The sequence below is a fragment of the Nicotiana tomentosiformis genome, chromosome 4 (assembly GCF_000390325.3).
Source record: "Nicotiana tomentosiformis chromosome 4, ASM39032v3, whole genome shotgun sequence".
NCBI lineage: Eukaryota > Viridiplantae > Streptophyta > Magnoliopsida > Solanales > Solanaceae > Nicotiana > Nicotiana tomentosiformis.
The window spans coordinates 63,562,106-63,567,728 of record NC_090815.1 but is presented as its reverse complement, the minus strand read 5'-3'; the positions used below and the strand labels follow the sequence as shown (position 1 = coordinate 63,567,728).

Here is a 5,623-nt window from a genome sequence, read left to right as displayed (position 1 = left end):
AGGTTGAGAAAGTCTTTTGTATTTGGCTGGATGGGTTCCCAATTTTTTTGGTGAGATTATTTTGTTAATCCGCACCGTAGTATGTGTGACATTTGATTGGTTCTATTTTTTTTTGTGGGACTTAAACAAGCAGGATCTGGTATATGTAAGAATGAACTCATAGTATTTTTGGGTATTTTTGTGGGTGTTTTGAATGAAATTGGCTGAAGGGCTAAGTATTTTCTTAGATACCTCTTGGGGGTTAGAATGCCAGAATTCTGGTTCAACCTGAATGAGTGGGTAGACACTTTCATTCTTAATATAAGCAGGTTCCTCGGAGGAGGAGCCTTTGTTTGAAGAAATAAGTTGTGGCACTGGTGAAGAAAGTGCCTGATTGGTTGTGGTTTTTGGGATGTTGGATAGACATCCTGTACCTGCAATGGGGCTTATAGCCTCCAATATTTTTTATGTGGTGCTTTTAGCAACCACAGGAAGTGAAGAGGCCATGTGATTTTGGGCCGCCACGGAGTTGGAAGAAGATGCGTGGCTTTATACCGCCATATTGGAACGATAATTTTTATATAATTGGTACTGATCTCTCAGTTATTTTTTAAATAGGCCAGGCATGGTCATTTGATCTTTAATTCCCATGAGTTGGCGCCATTGCATGAATTCTTCTTCTGTCCAAGGAGTAGTCATGGTCTGTGCTAGTTGAGTTTGAGCTTGTTAAGATTCTTCTTCCTGAACTAGGTTTGCCCATCTTTTTGGACTGAAAATTGGAATGGGTTCTGAATTTTCTATCATATGAATTTTGGGGACTCCGCTCATGGCGTAGTCTGATGGCTTTTTGTATTTGGGATGGCTTGGTCCAGCTGTGCCTTTTGAGAGTTTCTTGGAGGCAACTAAAATGGTATGTTGTTTGGAAACAACATCTGTAGCAGACTGTTTGGGTACTGTTTCAGTAATATTTTCCTCCGGCGGAGGAAGAGCAGGTATTGGAGGATCTGAAATTTCTGCTTTCTTTTTTCTTGGTATTTTATCTCCCCTACAAGAATTCTCGGGTAAGAAAATTTGGAATACAGTTTGAGCTCCCTTTGATATATTCTATACCAAAATCAAAAATAGATAAAATAGTTTGCCATCTAGCAAATATATGTTTAGAAGCAAGATTTTGTACATCCTTTTATAAAACGGATTTCGCAGCTTTACAATCAATTCTTAACAAAATTTTTTGATTTAATTAATCATCTTGAAATTTAGAAATACACAAAACAATTGCTAATTTTTTTTAATTGTAAGATAATTTTGTTGGGAATTATTCCAATGTTTTGATGCAAATACAATAATTTGCTCGTCATCTTTTTTCAGCTTTAAAATGCCACTATAACCAATGTTTGATATATCAGTCTCAACTATTTTGAATGCAGAAGGATCAGGGAGAGATAAGAAAGGAAGGTCTTTGACTTTCAATTTGATAACGTTGGTGCGGACTAAAGTCCACGGAGGTGGAGGTTTTTTCAACCTATCGTGGAGAGATTTTAGCAAATTGCTAAGGCTTGAAATGAAATATGATACATAATTAACACATCCTAAAAATCTTTAAAGCTGGGTTTTATCTAAAATTTGGTCAGGAAATTTGTTAGCAAATTGTATGGATCTTTGAATAGGGACAATGGTTCCCTGCTGGATATTGTGCCCAAGAAATCAAATGTTGATTTGAAAAAGACTATATTTAGTCTTTGATAAAATTAATCTATTTTCTTTGATAACATTAAAAAAAAACCTTTAGATGTTTAAAATGTTGATCTATGCTAATAGAAAATACTAAAACATCATCAATATAAATAATAATAAATTTTAAAAAAGGATTAAAAATATCATTCATTATCCTTTGAAATTCGAAAGAAGCATTTTAAACCAAATTGCATTACATTCCATTCGTATTGTCCAAATGGTACCATAAAAGCAGTTTTATATCTTTTCTTGGGATCTATTTGAATTTGCCAAAATTCTGATTTTAAATTAAATTTTGAAAACATAGTTGCAGCATAAAGCCGTTGAAGTAAATCCTTTTTGTTTGGCATAGGGTATCTAATCCAGCGAAGTGCTTTGTTCAAAGGTTTATAATTGATGACTAATCGAGGTACACCTCGTTCAATTTCAGAGTTTTTATTAACATGAAAGGCAGCACAAATCCAAGGGGATTTGCTTGGAGAGATTATGCGTTTTTCAAGATCATCGATTTCTTTTTGACAATGAATGGTTAGCTCGTGATTCATCTGGATAGGATGAGCTTTTGTGGGGATGGATTTTTCATCAAAGTCATGTTCGTAAGGGAGCCTAACAATGTGTTTCTTGCGATTCCAAAAGGTTGTAGGTAAATCAACACAAAGTTCTCTTTGGATTTTGGTTTCTAAAGTATTTATCTTGGATTGGAGAGAAGAATCTCGAAGTTGCTGTTGTAACCTTTGGAACGCTACTTCTTCTTTGAGAAAATTGATCTGTGCTTCTTTAGTTTTTATGGTAGACAAGAACTTTGCCATCAGAGATCTATCAAAAGGAAGAAGGGTTCTACTTCCTATACGTTCGATTAGAATTCCTTATTTTTTTACCATAAAATGTATGAGCTCCTCGATGAAGGGAGTACCTAATATAACTGGATTAGTAAGGTTTTTACTAATATGATTAGTAAGGTTTTTCTAGAGAGGTTCTAACTTCAACATTGGAGAGTTTGAAGCTAATTCCTAGTTTTCTGCAGTTACAGTTCTATGACCTTCTTTGGGTTTTTCAAAGAATTTGGTTGGAATGAGGCCTTCTTGTATGCAGTTGAAATCTACACCTGTATCAAATAAGGTAATGATATCCAAGGTAAAGGACTTATTGACAATTAGGATGACTCTCATATGCCATTTTCTTATAAAAATTCTGGAGAGGTGGTTGATAAAAACTTCTTGTTCAACTGGTTTAGTTTCAGTTAGTTTGGGCACTTCAGGTTTGGTAGAGAGCCGTTGGAAAACAAGACGGTCTAATTCTTGTCTAGCCTTAATTTCTCGAATTTCTTCCTTAAGGAATGCTATTTCATTTTGGAGATCTTGGGTATTTACTACCTTAGATTTTTGGGAAGGGAATCCACTTAGGATATCAGTAATATTGTAGGTATTAGCAACTTGAGGATGATTGGAAAAGATACTAGAGGAAGATGTAGAAGGCTTATCTATTGTTCGTTTGAATTGCTCGATATAATACTTCTTTTGCTCAGAGTCTTGGAGATTGCTTATTATTTCAAGAAGAAGATCTTGTTCTTTGGAGAGAATATTAATCGTAGGTTCCTCTTGACTAGACTGGGATGAAGATGATTTTGTGTCATCATCTTCGACTTGGTTAAATTGCTGTTCAAGTTCATCATCAACAACATCAGAAGTGTCACTATCCTCTAATAAAAGTTGTTCGATCTGGTTAAGAACAGACTCATCTAAATCAAGATTTCAAACTTTGTTAGACAACTTGTAGTATTTTGCTATATGACCTGGTTTGTTGCATTTGAAACATTTGTCAGAATTGGGAGTTTGGAAGTTTGTTGGTTTATATTTACTGGGAAAGGTTTTGAATTTAGAAGGAAATAATTTGGTCTTCCTAAACTTGGGTGCAGAAGACCTACATTTCGTAATCTCCATAACCTTGGTTGTTCGTCTCTTATGAGGCATTTTACTACAAGGTGGTAAACCAAATTGTTCACATAAACTATCTAGATCTCGGTGGGTCTGTGTTCTATCTTTGGCTAATTATCTCAATATCTTATTATGTCGACAAATTTTGAGACTGACATGTTGAATAAGACTGGTAAGTTGGCCATAGGTGATTTGCTTGTAAGGAATAACATCACCAGAATGCTGCTTTTGGAGTTTCTCTTTAACTAAATCCCTAAGAGACTTAGGTAGGCAATTTAGGAATTTTTATTTCCAATATGGGAGATTTCCATATGATTTTTTGTAGATTCGGGTAAGAAAGGAATCTTTATACCATCTGAAATCAGAAAGGGTTTTACACTTAAGGTTGTTAAGTATATCAGAAGATCTTTCCCTAAAGATACCTGGACTACCTATGAATGTTCTGATAATGGTATAAATCAGGGTGTTGGTTGAATCAGGAATGGTAAGGCCATCCTTAAGAATTGGTTCTCCCGTTGACTCAACTCGGACACTTAGGAGAATTTGGTTCTTATCTTCTTCGCTAAGATGGGTATCCCACCATCCCTTAAGTTGACCTATGAAACCTAGGGCTGCTTATCGGGCGGATCAGGCGGTTATTTACTCTTAATGGTTTAGCTTATCGGTTATCGGCTTTTAAATGTATTAATCTGCTAGCCACCCGATAAGATATCGGGCGGATTGGTATCGGTTTAGCTATTATCGGATGGTTATCGGTTTAGTTTCGGTTGATTGAAACTTAACATACTTCAACACAGTCAACATTTCTTATACATGCAACATTTCTCATACATATATATCAACTACATTTAAGTGGATGGTTATCGTCTGATACATAAGAATGAGAACTGCTTGGGGTATTATAAGATGGGGACTGCTTGAGCATAAGAATGCATAGTGCTGTTAGCACATCAACCATAAGAATTTTACCAACAAAATTGCTCTTCTTCTTTGGATCTGCATAATCCAGGCCTACAATTAACAAAGAAAGTTGATGTTTTAGACCCTAAAAACAAGTATTACTCACAATACTGAAAGAAAAGAAAAGACAGCTGACCACATTGTCACACCACCCGCACAAACATATCCAAGGACCAAAATTGAACTGTTATACACTGGCATCAACTACCAATATAATACTTCAATGACTTAAACCAAACAGAACTAGTTCAATTGTAAGTATTTACATCATAATGAGTTCTACCCCAGTGCCATAAAAAACTGACCAAGAAACAAATTGTAAATAACAAGCAAATCAGATATCTGTAGTATATTGTATGAACTTTAGAATATATTCTCAGCAAACTCATAGATAGGATAGTTTAGAATACTTTAGAATCAGATAACATGAGTGTTAACATGAGTGTCTGGTGATACTATAAACCTGCACTTATCATGATAGACATGGCTATTACATATGCTTCACAAAGCTATAAACCCGCACTTATCATGATATTAGCCATTACATATGTTTCACAGAGCTATAAATCATAGGGAAGGAATATGACTGATGCACATCCATAATTCGAATTCTTACCAGATATATTAACATTACACATCAATTACGGAAGGGTCTTTTCCATCGCTAGCTAAATCTGAAGAAAAAAATTAAAATAATGAGTCGTGTGATAAATATAAGCATATCCACAACTATTATATACAAAAAATATAGTAACAATATTATTACCTTGTTCAAGCTGCTCGATTTTATCAAGATCTTTCTCAACACTAACAGGTTGTTTTAATTTTTTATTTCGAAGCCAATCTTGAAGACACACTAGAGCTTGCACCAATTTAGGAGTTAATGAACTCCTAAATAAATCAAGAAGACGTCCTCCCATACTAAACACACATTCAAATGCCACACTTGAAACCGTAACATCTAATATATCACGAGCCATCTTCGCAAGAACAAGAAATCTAACTGAGTTCAATTT

At 34.9% G+C, this 5,623-nt stretch overlaps 1 long non-coding RNA gene across 1 annotated transcript; it reads left to right on the top strand.

Moving 5' to 3' along the window:
- Positions 1–2,210: 2,210 nt before the first annotated feature.
- On the top strand, positions 2,211–2,538 carry LOC138910637 (uncharacterized). The gene is made up of 2 exons (XR_011415774.1): positions 2,211–2,241; positions 2,357–2,538. It is a non-coding gene; the product is annotated as an uncharacterized lncRNA (long non-coding RNA).
- Positions 2,539–5,623: the final 3,085 nt, after the last annotated feature.